The sequence below is a fragment of the Triticum aestivum genome, chromosome 2A, assembly GCF_018294505.1.
Source record: "Triticum aestivum cultivar Chinese Spring chromosome 2A, IWGSC CS RefSeq v2.1, whole genome shotgun sequence".
Taxonomy (NCBI): domain Eukaryota; kingdom Viridiplantae; phylum Streptophyta; class Magnoliopsida; order Poales; family Poaceae; genus Triticum; species Triticum aestivum.
Genome location: NC_057797.1, coordinates 677,023,894 through 677,045,465, shown reverse-complemented (window position 1 = coordinate 677,045,465; position 21,572 = coordinate 677,023,894). Strand labels below are relative to the sequence as shown.

Sequence of the window (21,572 nt, the reverse complement as noted above, 5' to 3'; positions counted from 1 at the left end):
GTTTTGTGAGGAGAGGAAGTCACACCACCGCCCGGTGTGTTCCTTTAGGCTCTCGGTTTTGAGCCGAGGAGCCCATATAGTTATATCATCAATAATAGCCCTAATGGAATCAGCAGTATGAAGGTCTATTCCCTGAAAGACTTTTTTGTTCCGTGTGTCCCATATCTTCCATAGGATGATTAGGATCATGAAGGAGCAGACTGAAGTTGGCAAAGCTGTTGGCGCCCTCGTAGAGAAGAGGTCACTGATGGGCGTATAGCACGGGCGAATGGAAGCATCCTGCCAAATGCCCCGAGTAGACGAGCATGTAAAGAACAGGTGCTCGCGATCTTCAACCTGGTGAGAACATCTTGGACAAGCTTATGTATCCAGAATGCTTTTTTTATGCAAGTTCTTTCGGGTGTTGAGACGGTCGAGGTAGAAGAGCCATCCGAAGATTATAACCTTTTTGGGCACTTTTGAGTCCCAAATGGCAGCGAGCGTGGGGTCGGAGAGATGACCCGAGAGAGCAGCATACGCACCCCGGGCCGAGAAGGCGGGCCCGTTGAGCAGGCGACGAATGTCCGGAACCTGTGAGAGAGCCCAATCCTGCAACAAAGAGTTTAGAGAGGCAAGTTCTGCAATCGCAGTAGTGGTTAGCCAATTACGAAGAGCAAGTTCGATCCCCTCCTGCATAATTGTAACTACCAAGGCATTTTGTTTTATATGGTGGGAAAATAGGGCTGGGTAGACTATAGCCAGAGGTTCTGGCTTTAGCCATCGGTCTAACCAGAAGAAGGTGAAGCAACCGTCTCCAACAGTGCACTGGGAAATCTCTCTCAAGCTCTGTAGGTGTTTGAAAATAGTCTTGGCAAGAAAGGAGTTGTTCTTGCCAAAGCCAATGTGGAGCGGTGAGTGATGCAAAACCCAATCCTTCCAAGGGAGGGAGGAGGAGTGTAAAAATTTGTAGGCAAATTTCAGCAGTAAACAAAAATTTTGCGCGCGAAGGTTTTTAACACCCAAACCACCTGCATCTCTAGGAGTGCACACTTTATCCCAAGCCACCAAGCATTTAGCCCCCGAGCAGGTATCATCTTTGGACCAGAAGAAGGAGCGTCTACATTTATCTATTGCTTCAATAACCTGGACGGGCAGAGAAAAACAGAGCATAAAATACGTGGGGAGACTGTCTAGGACGGCAGAGAGGAGAACTAATTTGCCTCCACGCGAGAGGAGTAGGGCACACCAGCCAGCCAGATAGGTGTTGCATTGGTCGATGACCGGCTGAAAGGCAGAGGGCGGCAGCTTATGCGGGGAGAGGGGTAGACCTAGGTAGGTTTGAGGAAAGGAAGAGATGGTCGTTCCAAGGTCAGAGGCCATAAGAGCGGCCTCATGCGGATCCACGTTAAGGGGGATGAAAGTCGTTTTGGTGAAGTTGATTTGAAGACCAGTGGCTGCGGCAAAGGTGTCTAGAATGTGTTTGAGGTGCTTGGCAGCAGTCGTGGTGGCTTTAACTATGATAAGAGTGTCGTCCGCATATTACAGAACAGGGCACGGGAGGTGGGGACACAAGGGGTGTAAAAGTGTACCATCCTTATGAGCGTTAATGATCATTTGATGTAGAATATCGGCCGTAATAATGAACAGATAAGGAGATAGGGGTCACCTTGACGGAGTCCGTTCTTGCATTGGATCCACTTACCTGGGATGCCATTAAGCATAACAGCGGTGGATCGAGTGGTAAGCAGAGATCGGATCCAGGCACACCAGCGAGGTGGGAAGCCCCTAACCTGCAGGGTGTGGTGGAGGGAGGACCAACAGATTGAGTCGAACGCTTTCCAAAAGTCCAGCTTGACGACAATGGCTGGAGCCTTTTTCTTGGCGCAGCAATGAAGAATGTCAGCGGAGCCGAGGAAGTTTTCAGAGATATTGCGACCAGACAGGAAGCCAGTTTGGTCGGCGTGGACCAGAAGAGGGATATGCGCTTTCAGTCTGTTGGTAAGGAGTTTAGCAACACCTTTGATAGGGAAATTTGAAGGGAGATGGGGCGAAAGTCATTTGGGGACCTGGCGTCATTATTCTTCGGGAGAAGAATAATGAGGGCGCGGTTGAGGCAAGATAGGTCCGAACGCAGGGCATGGAAATCAGCGAAGAAATTGCAGATTTTTTTTGAGAATATGCCAAAAATTTCTGTAGAACCCAGGGCCAAAACCGTCCGGGCCAGGGCTAGCATTTTTATTCATGGACAAGAAAGCCTTTGAAATCTCGTCATCCGTGAATGGGGCATCGAGAGATCGAAGTTGGGGAATAGGTGACGGATATAAATCTAGGAGGGAGAAGGACCAAGTGGGTTGAAAGGCAGTGCCGAGAAGGGAGGTATAGAAGTCTGAGAGGATTTTTGATTTAGCATCATGGGAAAAGAACTCGGAGCCATTGGCCTCCAGGACCGTGATCTTATTTTTGCGAAGGCGGGCAGAGGCTGAGGCATGGAAGAAACGGGAGTTTTCATCTCCTTCTAGCGCAGTTTGGACTTTCCCACGTTGGATCCAGTACAATGCTTTCTCACGGATGGTGCGTTGTAGAACTTTGATGATGACCCGGCGAAGAGCAAGCTCGAGGGGTGATAGAAAGCGAGATTCTTCAATGATATCGAGAACAGATATAACTATTCTGCAATTCTTTTCACGAGTGTTCAGTGGAATAGCAGAGCGCCTCCACCTTTTAAGATCGGACCGCGTACGTTTGAGAGCGGCGGCAAGGCTCAAGGCGTGGTTGGAACGTATACGGGCCTCAGCCCAGGCTGTTTGGACAATGGTAAGGCAGGTTGGTCGAACGGCCCAACGATTTTCAAATCGAAAAAGAGCGGGGCGAGGGATGATGGTGTCTATCGTGATAAGAAGGGGAACATGATCGGAAATATATCAGGTTAGTGATGCAATTGTGGTGTTTGGGAAGAGGAGGTCCCAGTCAACATTAATGAAAACTCGGTCTAATTTTTCAAGGGTGGGCTGATCCCTCTTGCTCGACCAAGTATAGCAGCGGTCCAGGAGAGGGAGCTCTATTAGCCCATGAAGGTGGATAAAGGCGTTGAACATGTCCGCTTCAGATTGCCTGAAGTTATTCGTGTTTTTGTCCGAGGGGCGCCGTAGGAGATTGAAGTCGCCCAAGATAAGCCAGGGGGTGTGTGAGGGTGGGACGAAGGAGGCCAGCTCAGACAGAAAATCCTGCTTGAGGGCATGGTCAGTGGGAGCGTACACGATTGTGACGGCGAGCTTTTGGGGGGAGGCAAGGCAGGAGATCGTAGAAGTTTGGGAGAAATTGCCGGTGTTCGAAGTGAGGAGAGTAAACTGGGAGGAAGAGAAGGCCGAGAGAATGCCTCCGGCCGAGCCGGTGGCCGGCAAGGTGTGGGTGAGATCGAGGTGCTTTGGGAGGAATTTTTTCTGAAGGGAGGTAGTGATAGAGTTGAGTTTGGTTTCCTGAAGGAAACACGCATGTGGGTTAATGGCGATAAGCTCAGATAGGACGTCCGAGCATTTCTGACTTTGGCCAAGGCCACGAACATTCCAACAGCAAAAATTAAACTTGAGGCCATTCATTGAGCTAAAGGTAGGCACCAAAAGTCCAGGTTGCGATCATACGTTACAAAAGGATCGAGAATCAGCTTGCCCATGCATCTATGGGATCAAGTGAGAAGTGCAGGAAAGGGAAAGCTAGGAATTAAAACATTGCCTAATGGGCAGATACGGCCATAACAATTGAGGACTAAGCGGTTTTGGCGAGGAACCGGAGTCCAGGGCAGAGCAGCGTTGATCACGGCGCCGGGGAGGACACCTCATCGATCTCCTGCTGCTCAGCACCGCAGATGAGCGCGATCTGGGCTAGGGATGCAACATCGTGCACCGGCTCGTCCGGAGTGCTGGTAAGGCCGGACTGGTCGAGGGCCGCGACGAGCTCGGCCGTCGCGTGCTGCAGGTCAAAACGACGAGCCTTCGCGCGCATGGCCTGGGTGGTCATGTCTACGAACTGGCCCTCCTCCTTCTCTGCGAGGCGACGGCTCCTACGAAGCTTGGCAGCATCGGTAGCCCGCTTGCCAGCGCCCTGGATGCGGCGGACGGTGGCCTCATGCTCATCTGAGTTGAGCGCAGCAGAAGCCGTGCCTGAACAAGGAGAGCAAGTAGGTAAGATTGGGCGGGAGGACGAGGGGGGGGGATGGGCACGTCTAGGAGGTTACCAGAGAGTTGAGAGCATTCCCCCTCATCAAGGGCCAACGAGGAGAAAGAGTTGGACACCTCCACAGCAGGTGAGAAGGACTCTTCAGCGTCTCCGGCCAGGTGGTCGTCAAGGCCGGTCTCGTCGTCGTGCACCACAGCAGGGTGCAGCAGTGGCTCACCGACTAGAGGCTGGAGGAGGTTGACTCGAGCGTGTAGAGGTTGGGCAGCGGGGGGTGGTGGAGAAGGTTCGCGCGGCGATGAAGGTGGCATGGCATCGACACCATGAGGACCGGTGTAGGGGCCGAAGTGACCGCAGTTCCAGCGCCAGGCGCCGTGGACATGCGCCTGGCTAGGGAGGGCGTCGTCACCGTCGTCATCGAGGGGGACCGGTTGGTCGTCGAAGATCGCCCAGGTTTTGACAACCCGGAGCTTGACGTCGACGACTTGAGCGGGCGGAAGACGGAGGATGCATCCCTCCGGCGTGACGTGGTCTCCTTCCACGCGGAGGAAGGCCCGCATCACCATGAAGTCCCCGGCGTTGAGGCAGTTGTTGTCGACGCAGGAAAGCACCCCAAAGTGGCCGAACACAAAGTTCGCTCCCTGCGGGTGCCAAAGCTCGAGGGGGTAGTTCTTGGCCTCGAGCTCGACTAGGTGATCGTAGCGGGTGGTGGCGCGATTGTCGGTTTCTTCGGGGCGGAGGAGGGTGATCTCGACACCGGCGTACTTCGCGGGGAAGTGCGCTATTTTTTCACAACAAGCTATACGGTTTTGCTAAATCTCAATTGACTTAGACTTAATCAAATCTCGATTGATATTATATCTGCTAGATCTTACATGGAGATCTATGTGGGTTTTCTCTTTTGAGTCCTTCTTTGTATATGCTTTTTTTGTAGTGTTTGTTTCATTGATGTTATGTTTTCTAATTTTTTGTGTGTTTTGATTTTTGCCTTTCTCCACGCCAAATGCAACTATGTACGCCCGATGGCCGTGCGAGATGACAGTAAGACAGTTGCATGTCAGGTAGCCGCATACAACTATAGTGGCATGTCCATCGTCCGCACACTGACGCAACTACAATTGTAAGTCCACCCTGCGAAAAGCAGGCAAGCAACTTTAGTTGTATGTGCACTATTCACTCATTTCTTTTGTTTAAACTTAACCATAACACTATTTTGTGTTCCCGTAATATTAAATGGCAGAGATCACACTAAGAGGTGATGGGAATACATTTTTGACCCCGAGCTCAAATGCTCATGAATGAACAGTAAATACAAGTAAAATACTAAACAATTTTTTTTAAATGAAATTTTTACACACCAAAGATAAGACTCTTTTAGGTGCGTGCAAATTTTCATGCTGACATGACACACGGGAATCTCACTACAAAGAAAAAGCAAAATTGGAGCTCGATTTTTTTTGCAGCTTTCGGCATTTATGGAGCTTTGATTTTTTATTTTTTTACCGAGTTCCACAGATGTCATCTCAACGCCAAAATTTGCAAACACCCAGAAAAAGCCTCTCATCTTCATGTGTATAAACTTCAGACTAATCTATTTGGTTTTTGTTTTGAATTTACTATACATGCGGGTGCAGATGCACCCGAGCTTCGTAACGCTGCTATAGATAACAAAAATCCAGTGATAATCCATTGCATGACATATTTTATTGCTTTCTCTTGGTGACATGAAATACATAAATAAAAAAGTTTATCACCTATTGCATTTGTGTAGCTTGATCAGTGAAGATCTCGTTCCGGCGTTTGGTTTCAATCATCAAGTGGAATGGCATGGGTTGGACCCGTACCTCGGCCTCGTTCCGGCGTTTGGTACATCGCTGGAATGGAATCAGCCCGTTCCCACCGAACGAATATTCCTTGTATATGCGGAACCAATCCATACCTCCGATTCGAGCGGACCACGTGGAACGAGCGGAACCTGCGTCCCTTCCTCCTCCCCAACTCGCACGCACCCTCCAAATCTCAGCGCCGCCCACTCCCCCGACCCAGCGCCGGCTGCCCCTCATCTCCCCGTCGCCTCTCCTCCCGCTCGTCTTTCTTCCTCACAGCTGGCCATCCCGTCGCGCACACATCCAGGCAAAGAACGAGGAGCGGCCGTCCCGTCGCGGACACATCTGAGCGACTATAACTGCTTGCTGCGGGCAGCGGCTAAGAAGGAGTGGAGCAGTGGCTCGTGGCTTGCCGGCGGCGGCCTCCCGGCCTCACCTGCTGGCGGCGGCTCCTCCTTCCTTTGCCTCTTCACAAATTTGTTATTTCTGAAGGCGCTTGAAGTGCAGCCTCGCGAACTCGACCGCCATGGTGCAGACTATCGCTGTCGACAGGGAGTTGTTTTTAGGAGTGGTGACTGATCTGATCTTTTCTGTACGTTGGTGTGTGTGGTGCGTGATATGATCTTTTCTGCTCTCTGATTAGAATATATTCTTGTTCTTTGATCTTGTGTACCTGTATTGCAGCGTCTATATGTACCTCTTAATCGATATAATCAAAGTGTTCACTACATTCATTAGTTTTTCTATCAAAATCTGATTCAGTGTGAGTCAATCTAATCAAGTGAGATGAACAATTCCATTCCATTGCATCTCTTGAACCAAACACCAACATGTAACCGTTCCATTCTTCAGAATTGCTCATACCAAACACAAAAACGGAACCGACCCGTGCTAGTGGAATGGAACCATGACATTCCGTTCCACTTCGTTCTCAAACCAAACACATCCTAAGGAACTGAGTCACACAATTCCTGCTCTATAGAGTCTACAAAGTTTCTCAAAAAGAACATAGAAACAACCTATGACTTGGTTGCACTGTATATCACAGTGAGGAACAAGATTCTTGAAAAGAATATAAAATTCCTAGTGCTCATTCCTCGAAGGAATAGTACAATTAGGACAAAGAAATATGTTCAGTGAAGAGCCTCAGTAGTACATCCACGCTGACAGTAGCTCCAGAGGATTGATGTAGCGTTCAGGAACAGAAGCCATATTTGAGTATTCATACCACTGAAAGCAACAGAAATATTCGAAGATCATTCCACAGTGGTGCCAAACCAAAACATTGGACACTGTAAGCCTGAGCGGAAGAATTCCATCTCCACATATTGCAGCTAGCGCCAGATAGAAGGATGATTTGGTACAGATATGGGATCTAAACCGAGAAGCAACTAGCGTCAAATACTTGAACAAATGAAAGCCAGATTCAGTAGCAGCACAATCTAATCTGGGAAGCAACGAGTGTCAAGAAATAAAAGACTGATTCACTGTAGCTGTACTGTCCAAACAGATCAAATCAGTCGGTCTTAGAGAAAACAAATCACAATTCAACAGTGAAGCATTTCGTCAGGATTCAGAATCGAACTGATTGCATTGAACAGAACAAGGTATTACACAGCCTACTCAACCCAAAGACAGAATACAACGACGCACACCAGATCGGTAAATCCATCCAGCACAGCACATATCACACAGAGCAAACGAGGAAGTTGCTCCACTGCAGATCTAGCCTCCGAAGCCGTAGAGGGTGCGGCCCTGGCGCTTGAGCGCGTAGACGACGTCCATGGCGGTGACGGTCTTGCGGCGGGCGTGCTCGGTGTAGGTGACGGCGTCGCGTATGACGTTCTCGAGGAAGATCTTGAGGACGCCGCGGGTCTCCTCGTAGATGAGGCCGGAGATGCGCTTCACGCCGCCCCTCCTGGCCAGCCTCCGGATCGCCGGCTTGGTGATGCCCTGGATGTTGTCGCGGAGGACCTTCCGGTGGCGCTTGGCGCCGCCCTTTCCCAGCCCCTTGCCGCCCTTGCCGCGCCCAGACATCGTGTCTGGATTTGTTTTTGTTTGAGAGAAGAAGGACTCGTGTGGATGTTGAAGCTTGGGATGGATTGGGGAATCGGAGGTGACGGCTTTATATGGGGTGGGGTTGCGAGGGAAGCCCCGAAATTTTCGGGAGTTGGAGGCGGGAGGTCTCTGCTCTCTGCTGGGTCGATCCGTGGGATGCTGGAGTTCGGCCGTTGGATTGCGATCGGAAGGTGGGATGCGGTGGGAGGCTGGTGGTGCGGATCGGTGACGTGGCGGAGGTGGGGGCATAAGCTTTTTTTTTAGAGAGAAATGTGGGCTGCTTGACTGCTTGTGCTACAATGATTTGGGCCAGGCCAAGTGATTGGAGGTCGACGAGAATGTTCACAGCTCAGTTTTCAGATGTCACTAGTAAGATGCCCGTGCGATGCAACGGGACGACAATGGAATATATGAAGACATTTCTCTAGATAATCATTCTACTTAGGACATACGTTTTTTTCCCTCTCTTCATTCACCCATCCATTTAATTCCAAAGCGTGTTGCCGCAAAATTTACATCCAAAAGCGCATTTGTATTGCTATAAAACTACACAAATCATCCCATTTTCGATAATATATGCGTTCAAATTGCAATGGTCAACATGCTTGGTTCCGCCAGCAAGTTGTGCCTTGACATCTTTATTTTTGAAAAATCCATGCATTAGCTTCGTTGGCCATCCATGCATTAGCTGGCACTGCCTTTGGAAACGCCACCTCTTCTAGCTCCACACCTTAGGGAGTCTCATGTTCGACAACACATGTATCTTAGGGCCTGCACACGAAAAAAGAACCATGAGGAATTGCCGTGAATTGTTGAAAGCTCCATATGCAATATGGTTGTATCATGTTCATATGAGATAACACGATGTTGAATTTACTTGAAAGACAATATTAATTGTAACTGTAGATTAAACTAAACTTGAACCAGAACCATAAATAGGTGTGCGTGCCTCAAAAGCCCGAGAAGACAACCATGTGGTTGCAATGTGCAATATCAACAGTACATCCATACTGTAGTTCAGCAATGATGTTGCCCATTACTAATTCTTTCCAAATCTAGATTAGGAAAAAAATCAAGCTATCTAAGCGACTGATATATGGGTCCATAGATCTAGTCATTATTGTCCATATGAGCAAATCAGGCATTACGACAGAAGCACACTATAGGAGGCAAATTATTTAGTAAACACGACATGGGTTTAACAGCAGGATTATCATCCGAGGAATTAAAGCAAGTTTTCAATGGGATAAAAGCATATAAACCTTACACATTATCAAAATTTACATGCAAAGATTAAAATTGATATGTGAACTGAAATCTTGGAGAGCACAAATATATCAACATGAGTAATGGAATAAAGGTACTATTCTGTTGTGCAAATGGAAACATTAGAGAAAATTAATTGCTCATGTGTGATAGAGAGAAGTGTTAAGTACATAGGAGTTTAGGAATATAACATCATCAAGGAGATAGAAGGAGCGTGTTGAAGTAATGGAAATTTGTCATGAAAATTTGTCATGAAATACGATCTAAAATGAGAAGCGACGAGATTCAAATACTTGAACAAATAGAAGACATATTCAGTGCAGCCATACAATCTAAACAGAGAAATCAAATCAGCCAGTCTTAGAAAAGCAAAACACAAATTCAACAGTGAAGCATTTCGTCATGATTTAGAATTGAACTGATTTCATTGAACACAACATACTTTGGGTATTACACAGCCTACTGAACCCAAGACAGAGCACAACGACGCACGCCAAAGCAGTAAATCCCATCTACCACACAACACATGACACAGAGCAAACGAGGAAGTTGCCCCACTACTGGCACCACTAGACGAATCTAGCCTCCGAAGCCGTAGAGGGTGCGGCCCTGGCGCTTGAGGGCATAGACGACGTCCATGGCGGTGACGGTCTTGCGGCGGGCGTGCTCCGTGTAGGTGACGGCGTCGCGTATGACGTTCTCGAGGAAGATCTTGAGGACGCCGCGGGTCTCCTCGTAGATGAGGCCGGAGATGCGCTTCACGCCGCCCCTCCTGGCCAGCCTCCGGATCGCCGGCTTGGTGATGCCCTGGATGTTGTCGCGGAGGACCTTCCGGTGGCGCTTGGCGCCGCCCTTTCCCAGCCCCTTGCCGCCCTTGCCGCGCCCAGACATCGTCGCTGGATTTGTTTTTGTTTGAGAGAAGAAGGACTCGTGTGGATGTTGAAGCTTGGGATGGATTGGGGAATCGGAGGTGAGGGATTTTATATGGGGAGGAGTTGGGAGGGAAGCCCGAAATTTTGGGGAGTTGGAGGCGGGAGGTGTTTGCTCTCTGCTGGGTCGATCCGTGGGATGCTGGAGTTCGGCCGTTGGATTGCGATCGGAAGGTGGGATGCGGTGGGAGGCTGGTGGCGCGGATCGGTGACGTGGCGGAGGTGTGGGCATAAGCATTTTTTTAGAGAAATGTGGGCCGCCAGTGCTACGATGATTTGGGCCAGGAGTGATTGGAGGTCGTCCTGGCGGTCCTCTCAGCATTCAAGAGAAAAGTGCCTCAACAAGAAAATGCATTCAGAGAAAAGAAGACTGCACACCGCGAGTCGTATTGTTGTATTTCCTTTCGTTTTTTACTTCGCATAATATTAGAATTGTGTTAAGTCATATTTTCTGAAATTTGACCATATTAATGTAAAAACAGCAATTAATCATTTGAAAAAATATAAAATAATCATTACAATGAGCTGACTCCTTGAAACTACATTGAACAAATGACAAATATGCAAGGAAGAAGGAAGAAAAGCTAGTAGGTTCACATCCTTCAGCACCCCTCTTTTCTTTTCCGATGGGGTAAAAAAAGAATTGTCGAGTCTTTCCACAGGACGTGTACCAACTGGGACGGTCATTTTGGACATAGCGAGTTATTTTTGGAGTATCATTTTTTTGCCACGGCTTTCAAAAATGCGATTTAAAGATGAAATTTTGTGAGCACATAAAGATTTTGTCAATGTTTGTACCAAAAAAAAAAGTTCAGAATTTTTTTATTTTTTACAAAAAAAATCAGATTTTACTGTTCACCCAAGCTCATTTTAGTTTGGGCTCAGAAACTCTACGTCCATAGAAAACGCCACAATAGAGAATGAAAGGCACTATAGCTGATTGGTTTACTGTAGCGCCGAATACGCCATAGTGGTCCGATACAGTAGCACTGTAGCATCTGGTTCATTGTAGCTCCCTAGTTTTTTGTCAGCTTTTATTTTGAACGTTCTTGTAATATTTGTTAAACATTTTTTATTATACGGTGAACAATTTATACACTAATTGTTATTGTGGTATATGTAAACTTTTTCTTTAAATACAGTGAACTTCTATGTATACACTGAACAATTTTTAAATACGCGTTGAACATGTTTCTAATATAAGTCGAACATTTTCTTAATATAAGATGAACATTTTTATAATGCAAGATGACTTTTTATAATATAATATGCTGAACATTTCGAATGTATGATGAACATTTTTTTAATGCTCTGTTATTTTTTTATAATACACATAATAGAAGAAAAATAAATGAAAAAAATAAACCCAATAAATAAAACAACAAAGAAAAAATAAATTCAGAGACTTCCTAGAATGTTTCTAAAACCGGTAAGAAACCCTCTAATAGGTTCCCAAACCGAGATCCTCCGGTGAAGAAATAGTGGAGCCTAAAAATGGGTCGACCCAACTAGAAGAGTCGGTAGGCTTACTCTTAGCGAAGCCACTACTATTTGTTGGCATATAGGATTCACCACATGAGAGCGGGGATTCTGCACGCAGGTTCATCTACACCCGATGGTAACAATAAATTCAAAAGTAGTAAAAAAAAGTCATAAACAATGAAAAAATTAGGCATCGAGGATGCTCGTGTGCGCCAGGTACCTGCAAAATTTTGTCGTATTTGGACATTTGAGGAGATTGGTGTATGAGAATCTATGGAAAGGAACATTACTTAGAGCGGATTTTTTACGCACTCCTCAGATGTTCAAACGCCATAAAATTTTGCAGGCACCTTGCACACATGAAGCTTCCTCAATGCCTAAAATTTTCAAGCTTTTTTTACTTATTTTCGAAATTACTGTTCACTGGGTGTAAATGAGCTTGTGCACTGTTTTGAATTATCGCCACCACATGGGCCGCCATAGTTGTGCTCCCTAAACTTACCGGGTAGACGGCCTGGTCGGTGCTCGGTCGGAAAAACTTGATCATAGTACAACTTTGACCTTAATAATTAGAACTTGCTTAACCCTGTAGTGCCTTTTGGGTTCTTCCTCATGAGGATGCGAGGGGAAGACAAGGTAATGTTATGTTTGCGTAGGTAGGTGCACAGAGTAGACGATGCACGTTTCCTTTGTTGTTATGTGCTTCCTCTTCTTATCTAAAAACACAAGTTATAGTGTGTCTCCTTAGAATGTTTAGGTGCTTTCACCGCTTAACCATATTCCTCTTTTCCTTTGAAGCATGTTGCATCAGTAGTATAAATCCGTGTGATCCTTTCTGAGTATGTCATGTATTCTCCCTTGCTATAATCATAAATGCAGAGAATTACTGCTATGATGACACTTTTAGTGCCTACTACCTGGATTACTACGACGACGAGTAGATAGGAGATCCTAAGCAACATACCGATACCTCTGGAATGGGGACCGGTTTGCTTTTACGTTCTAGCCTCTCTAGGCATTCGAGTTGTTGCATGTACTCAGACTCGCCATGTTTTGGCTATGTAATGGATGTAGTGTAATGCGACTTGGATGTATTCTGTATATTGTCTCAAGTGAGGCCTATTTACCATATATTGCTTTTTCATTAGTTGTTTCTATGACGATACCGATAATGTTTCACCCTCATATGTATAGCCATGCGTGTATGTGATGAACCTATTTGAAATGGGCATGTATGATGTATCAAATGCACCTGTATTATAAATTCGGCAGCAACACACTAAATCTGGAATAGTTTCGCGTCCGATGCCTTACCAAAAAGTCACAATATATCCAAGCAATGCCTTCAATAAGGTACCAACACAAGAACATTGCCACTGTCACGTATAACCAACTCGCATCAGACCTATGGTCACACCTCGGAGATCGAAACCAAGTACTCAAGGAGCACCACCAAATCGGAGTCAATCATGTGTTGTCTTGTTGCCATCATTTTTCATGATCATAGCAGCTACATGCGTTTGGCTAGAAATCCCACGGCCGACGATACACAACCGTATGCTCTGCATCAAGCCATCATCCATAGTTCGCATCACATGGTCGAAGGCAAGAAGGCAAATTGACTGGAATTAGAGCCCCCCAAACCCACTAAGAAGCCTTTCGGTTGCATAATGCAATGTGACACGTCTCCAACGTATCTATGATTTTTTTATTTTTTCATGCCATTATCCTACTACTTCCACATACCTTTGGCAACATTTTTTATGATTTTCTTTGACTAAAATATTAATCTAGTGCCCGGTGTTGGTTCCTGTTTGTTCATATTTTTTGTTTCGCAGAAAATCCATATCAAGAGAACTTGTGGCTTCCTCAGAGGTCGGTTGGAGTTGTCCTTCGGGCGCAAGGAACCTAATATTCGGGGGAAATCATGTTAAATTTTTAGGCCGACCGAAGTTTTGGATCTCCTGATATTTAAGAACCCGTGTTCAGCCAGAAAATATGGACATGAAATGAGAAGAATATATATATATATATATATATATATATATATATATATATATAGAGAGAGAGAGAGAGAGAGAGAGATCCAATGTAGAGGGGCCAAGCAAGAAGAAGAAGGAGGGGGGCTCTCTCCCCCATCTCTCTCGGTGGCGCCGTAGCGCTACTAGGGGAACCATCTTGACGGCGATCTGCATCAACAACTTCGCCAGCGTCAACAATGACTCCCCCCTCTATGCAGCAGTGTAACCTCTATTTTTCTGCTGTAATATCTACTTGAACATGGTGCTTTATGCTATACATATTTATCAAATGATGTGTTGCACCTCTATGATGTTTGAGTAGACCCCTTTTGTCCTACGGATTAATTATGGTATGGTGTGATTGATATGAGTTGTGTATTAATATGGTGTTGTCCTATGGTGCCCTCCGTCCCACGCACAAGTGGATTAATTATCGCTGTAGGGTGTTGCAATATGTTCATAATTTGCTTATAGTGGGTTGCAAGAGTGACGGAAGTTTAAGCCTGAGTAAGTGGCTTGTTGCATATGGGATTAAAGGGGACTTTACACTTAATGATGTGATTGAGTTTTGCCTTAATGATCTTTAGTAGCTGTAGATGCTTATTGGAGTTCAAATCGTAAATTCATGTGATCCAAGTACAGAAAGTGTGTTAGCTTATGACTCTCCCTCATGCATATGATAATTATCACACGTGTCATATTCAATTGCCTATGGACAATCCTTCTCATTGTTCTAAAAAAACTCTCTAATAAGACAATTAACTTTTATTATCTTGCAAAGTACTTCTAGTTCTTGCAAACTAGTTTTATTTCTTGTTCTTTTGCGCAGTTAGTTTTATTTCTTGTTCTAGGTAAAGAAAACGTTGGTGTGTGTAGAGTTGTACCGGTGGTCTATAGAACTTGAGAGAATATTAATTTTACCTTTTAGCTCCTCGTTGGGTTCGACACTTATTGAAAAGGCTACAAACGATCTCCTATATTTGTGAGTTATCAAAATGTCACCAGTACGAGCCATCGACAGCACCCAGCAAATATGAAGAGAGAAACCCTCGTGAAGACCTTTTCAGTGGCTGCAACAAGCCGCAACGAGGGTGCCACCGTAAGCTGGAGTGGTCACCCGCCCACACGGACCAAGCACCGACGACAGAGCACACCACCGCTGATTGCCGTCTTGTCAGAGAGAGCCATGTCCAGGTGATTAGCCTAGGGCCCTCCATGCCCGGGTCTAGAGCCCTAGTTCTAAACCCACACACCTCTACTAGCCTTGTGAGGGTGTTGGCGCCAGCCAAGGCCGTCGCTAGGGAGCCGCAGGTGGTCGTCACACCCCATTCTACATCACCACCACCACCAAGCCAACTGACTGTGTTACAAAACAAAGGGTGCCTTAGCTTAGGCTGTCATGGGGTCCCAATGTCAATTATGTCGTGGGACAATCAATCTGACCCATGGCCTTATAACATATGGGTCTAGAAGGCTTGTATTACAAGATAAGGAAACCGACGTCTCAAGGACTCCTTACCGACTTAGATCTTGTAACCCTAGTCCCTGACATCCATATAAGCCAAGGCTAGGCTAGTCGAATAGAGACGAAAACATTAAGAGCTTTGTTCAATCCCTCGATCTTTGCAAGCCATGTACACTCATTATACATGAGCAACATGATTGATGTATTACCTCATCTACCGAGGACCTGAACCTGGGTAAAACTTTGTATCACTTATCATCCGATCTACTCATCAAGCAAATAACCTAACAAGGGATCTGTTGAAAAATACTTTTAACACTGACCGGATCTAAATCACCGCCATCAAGGCATATCTAGATCATGGCAACCACGCCAACTCGACCATGGACAACCAAATCGATGTTGATGGCTCCTCCAAGCACCACGCCAACAAGATCACCATAGCATCCCATGTTGGAAATATGCCCTAGAGGCAATAATAAAATGGTTATTATTATATTTCCTTGTTCATGATAATTGTCTATTGTTCATGCTATAATTGTGTTATCCGGAAATCGTAATACATGTGTGAATATATAGTCCACAACATGTCCCTAGTAAGCCTCTAGTTGACTAGCTCGTTGATCAACAGATAGTCATGGTTTCCTGACTATGGACATTAGATGTCATTGATAATGGGATCACATCATTAGAAGAATGATTTGATGGACAAGACCCAATCTTAAGCATAGCACAAGATCGTGTAGTTCGTTTGCTGTAGCTTTTCTAATGTCAAGTATCTTTTCCTCAGACCATGAGATTGTGTAACTCCCGGATACTGTAGGAATACTTTGGGTGTGCCAAACATCACAACGTAACTGGGTGACTATAAAGGTGCACTACGGGTATCTCCAAAAGTGTCTGTTGGGTTGGCACGAATCGAGACTGGGATTTGTCACTCCGCATGATGGAGAGGTATCTCTGGGCCCACTCGGTAAAACATCATCGTAATGAGCTCAATGTCACTAAGGGTTGGTCACGGGATGATGTGTTACGGAACGAGTAAAGTGACTTGCCGGTAACGAGATTGAACAAGGTATTGGAATACCGATGATTGAATCTTGGGCAAGTAACGTACCGATTGACAAAGGGAATTGAATACGGGATTGATTGAATCCTCGACATCGTGGTTCATCTGATGAGATCATCGTGGAATATGTGGGAGCCAACATGGGTATCCAGATCCCGTTGTTGGCTATTGGCCGGATAGTCGTCTCGGTCATGTCTGCATGGTTCCCGAACCCACAGGGTCTACACACTTAAGGTTCGGTGACGCTAGGGTTGTAGAGATATTAGTATGCGGTAACCCGAAAGTTATTCGGAGTCCCAGATGAGATCCTGGACGTCACGAGGAGTTCCGAAACGGTCCGGAGGTAAAGATTTGTATATAGGAAGTCCAGTTTCGGCCACCGGGAAAGTTTCGGGGGTCACCGGTATTGTACCGGGACCACTCGAAGGATCCCCGGGGTCCATCGGGTGGGGCCACCTATCCCGGAGGGCCCCATGGGCTGAAGTGGGAAGGGAACCAGCCCCTGGTGGGCTGGTGCGCCCCCCATGGGCCTCCTCCTGCGCCTAGGGTTAGAACCCCTAGGGGTGGGGGCGCCTCCACCTGGCTTGGGGGCCAAGCCACCCCCTTGGCCGCCGCCCCCCCATCTAGATGGGATCTAGAGGGGCCGGCGCCCCCTGGCCCCTATATATAGTGGAGGGGAGGGAGGGCAGCCGCACCCAAGTCCCTGGTGCCTCCCTCTCCCCCCCGTGACATCTCTCCCTCTCATTGGTGCTTGGCGAAGCCCTGCCGAGATCCCGCTACTTCCACCACCACGCCGTCGTGCTGCTGGATCTCCATCAACCTCTCCTCTCCCCTTGCTGGATCAAGAAGGAGGAGACGTCTCTCCTAACCGTACGTGTGTTGAACGTGGCGGTGCCGTCCGTTTGGCGCTCGGTCATCGGTGATTTGGATCACGACGAGTACGACTCCATCAACCCCGTTCTCTTGAACGCTTCCGCTCGCGATCTACAAGGTTATGTAGATGCACTCCCCTCTCCCTCGTTGCTAGATGACTCAATAGATTGATCTTGGTGACGCCTAGAAAATTTTAAAATTCTGCTACGTTCCCCAACAGTGGCATCATGAGCTAGGTCTATGCGTAGTTTCTATGCACGAGTAGAACACAAGTTGTTGTGGGCGTTGATTTTGTCAATTTACTTGCCGTTACTAGTCTTATCTTGATTCGGCGGCATCGTGGGATGAAGCGGTCCGGACCAACCTTACATGTACGCTTACGTGAGACTGGTTCCACCGACTAACATGCACTAGTTGCATAAGGTGGCTTGCGGGTGTCTGTCTCTCCCACTTTAGTCGGATCGGATTCGATGAAAAGGGTCCTTATGAAGGGTAAATAGAAATTGGCATATCACGTTGTGGTTTTTGCGTAGGTAAGAAACGTTCTTGATAGAAACCTATAGCAGCCACGTAAAACTTGCAACAACAATTAGAGGACGTCTAACTTATTTTTGCAGCATATGCCGTGTGATGTGATATGGCCAAAAGGATGTGATGAATGATATATGTGATGTATGAGATTGATCATGTTCTTGTAATAGGAATCACGACTTGCATGCCGATGAGTATGACAACCGGCAAGAGCCATAGAAGTTGTCTTAATTTATTTATGACATGCGTGTCAACATAAACGTCATGTAACTACTTTACTTTATCGCTAACCGTTAGCCATAGTAGTAGAAGTAATAGTTGACGAGACAACTTCATGAAGACACGATGATGGAGATCATGGTGTCATGCCAGTGACGACGATGATCATGGCACCCCGAAGATGGAGATCAAAAGGAGCAAAATGATATTGGCCATATCATGTCACTATTTGACTGCATGTGATGTTTATCATGTTTTACATCTTATTTGCTTAGAACGACGGTAGCATAAATAAGATGATCCCTCGCAATAATTTCAAGAAAGTGTTCCCCCTAACTGTGCACCATTGCTAAGGTCCGTTGTTCCGAAGCACCACGTGATGATCGGGTGTGATAGGTTCTAATGTTCACATACAACGGGTGAAAGCCAGATTTACACACGCAATACACTTAGGTTGACTTGACGAGCCTAGCATGTACAAACATGGCCTCAGAACACGATGAAGGAAATATGCCCTAGAGACGATAATAAAGTTATTATTTATTTCCTTATATCATGATAAATGTTTATTATTCATGCTAGAATTGTATTAACCGGAAACATAATAGATGTGTGAATACATAGACAAACAAAGTGTCACTAGTATGTCTCTACTTGACTAGCTCGTTAACCGAAGATGGTTATGTTTCCTATGTTGGGGAACATTGCAGAAAACAAAAAAAAAATCCTACGTTTCACCAAGATCAATCTATGGAGTCAACTAGCAACGAGAGGAGAGTGCATGTACATACCCTTGTAGATCGCGAGCGGAAGCGTTCAAGAGAACGGGGATGATGGAGTCGTACTCGCCGTGATCCAAATCACCGATGACCAAGTGCCGAACGGACAACACCTCCGCGTTCAACACACGTACGAAGCGGATGATGTCTCCTCCTGCTTGATCCAGAAAGGGGGAAGGAGAGGTTGATGAAGATCCAGTAGCACGACGGCGTGGTGGTGGATGCAGCAGTGATCACAGCAGGGCTTCACCGAGCTTCTGCGAGAGGGAGAGGTGTAGCAGGGGAGAGGGAGGCGCCAAGACTTGAGGTGTAGCTGCCCTCCCTCCCCCCTTTATATAGCCCCCCTAGGGGGGTGCGCCGGCCCTAGGAGATGGGATCTCCTAGGGGGGCGGCGGCGGCCAAGGGGGTGGAGTACCCCCCAAGGCAAGTGGAGGCGCCCCCTCCCCTAGGGTTCCCAACCCTAGGCGCATGGGGGGCCCAAGGGGGGGGGTGCACCAGCCCACTATGGGCTGGTTCCCCTTCCCACTTCAGCCCATGGGGCCCTCCGGGATGGGTGGCCCCACCCGGTGGACCCCCGGGACCCATCCGGTGGTCCCGGTACAATACCGGTGAACCCGAAACTTTCCCGATGGCCGAAACTACACTTCCTATATATAATTCTTCACCTCCGGAAAATTCCGGAACTCCTCGTGACGTCCAGGATCTCATCCGGGACTCCGAACAACTTTCGGATTACTGCATACTCATATCTATACAACCCTAGCGTCACCGAACCTTAAGTGTGTAGACCCTACGGGTTCGGGAGACAAGCAGACATGACCGAGATGACTCTCTGGTCAATAACCAACAGGGGGATCTGGATACCCATGTTGGCTCCCACATGCTCCTCGATGATCTCATCGGATGAACCACGATGTCGAGGACCTAATCAATCCCGTACTCAATTCCCTTTGTCAATCGATACGTTACTTGCCCGAGACTCAATCGTCGGTATCCCAATACCTTGTTCAGTCTCGTTATCGGCAAGTCACTTTACTCATACCGTAATGCATGATCCCGTGATCAACCACTTGATCACATTGAGCTCATTATGATGATGCATTATCGAGTGGGCCCAGAGATACCTCTCTGTCATACGGAGTGACAAATCCCAGTCTCGATTCGTGCCAACCCAACAGACACTTTCGTAGATACCTGTAATGTACCTTTATAGTCACCCAGTTACGTTGTGACGTTTGGCACACGCAAGGCACTCCTACGGTATCCGGGAGTTGCACAATCTCATGGTCCAAGGAAATGATACTTGACATCTAGAAAAGCTACAGCAAACGAACTACACGATCTTTGTGCTATGCTTAGGTTTGGGTCTTGTCCATCACATCATTCTCCTAATGATGTGATCCCGTTATCAATGACATCCCCATGTCCATAGCCAGGAAACCATGACTATCTGTTGATCAACGAGCTAGTCAACTAGAGGCTCACTAGGGACACATTGTGGTCTATGTATTCACACATGTATTACGATTTCTGGATAATACAATTATAGCATGAATAATAGACAATTATCATGAACAAGGAAATATAATAATCATTTTATTATTGCCTCTAGGGCATATTTCCAACATCCTAGCCATAGACATGAGTTGTCATTTGATTAACGGGATCATATAATTAGGAGAATGATGTGATTGACTTGACCCATTCCATTAGCTTAGCACTTGATCGTTTAGTTTTTTGCTATTGCTTTCTTCATAACTTATACATGTTCCTATGACTATGAGATTATGCAACTCCTGTTTACCGGAGGAACACTTTGTGTGCTACCAAACATCACAACGTAACTTGGTGATTATAAAGGTGCTCTACAGGTGTCTCCGAAAGTACTTGTTGGGTTGGCGTATTTCGAGATTAGGATTTGTCACTCCGATTGTCGGAGAGGTATCTCTGGGCCCACTCGGTAATGCACATCACCATAAGCCTTGCAAGCATTGCAACTAATGAGTTAGTTGCGGGATAATGTATTACGAAACGAGTAAAGAGACTTGTCGGTAACGAGATTGAACTAGGTATTGAGATACCGACGATCGAATCTCGGGCAAGTAACATACCGATGACAAAGGGAACAACGTATGTTGTTATGCGGTCTGACCGATAAAGATCTTCGTAGAATATGTAGGAGCCAATATGAGCATCTAGGTTCCGCTATTGGTTATTGACTGGAGACGTGTCTCGGTCATGTCTACATTGTTCTGAACCCGTAGGGTCCGCACGCTTAAAGTTCGATGATGGTTATATTATGAGTTTATGTGTTTTGATGTACCGAAGGAGTTCGGAGTCCCGGATGAGATCGGGGACATGAAGAGGAGTCTCGAAATGGTCGAGACGTAAAGATCGACATATTGGACGACTATATTCGGACATCGGAAAGGTTCCGAGTGATTCGGGTATTTTCGGGAGTACCGAGGAGTTACGGGAATTCGTATTGGGCCTTAATGGGCCATACGGGAAAGGAGAGAAAGGCCTCAAAGGGTGGCCGCACCCCTCCCCATGGGCTGGTCCTAATTGGACTAGGGAGGGGGGCGCACCCTTCCTTCCTTCTCCTTTTCCCTTCCCTTTCCTTCCCTCCTACTCCTACTACTTGGAAGGGCTCCTAGTTCTACTAGGAAAGGGGGAATCCTACTCCCGGTGGGAGTAGGACTCCCCTAGGGCGCGCCATAGAGAAGGCCGGCCCTCCCCTCCTCCACTCCTTTATATACGTGGCCAGGGGGCACCCCATAGACACACAAGTTGATCAGTTGATCTCTCCCAACTGTGTGCGGTGCCCCCCTCCACCATATTCCACCTCGGTCATATCGTAGTGGTGCTTAGGCGAAGCCCTGCGTCGGTAGCAACATCATCACCG

General features: G+C 46.8%; 1 pseudogene across 1 annotated transcript; it reads right to left on the bottom strand.

The window, feature by feature from the left end:
• Positions 1-7,547: 7,547 nt before the first annotated feature.
• LOC123190154 (uncharacterized) lies at positions 7,548-10,255 on the bottom strand (annotated as a pseudogene). Its single transcript, XR_006496202.1, has 2 exons — positions 9,905-10,255; positions 7,548-8,318 (listed from the first exon to the last, which is right to left on the bottom strand). The product of XR_006496202.1 is annotated as an uncharacterized protein (transcript).
• Between the last annotated feature and the right edge of the window lie 11,317 nt (positions 10,256-21,572).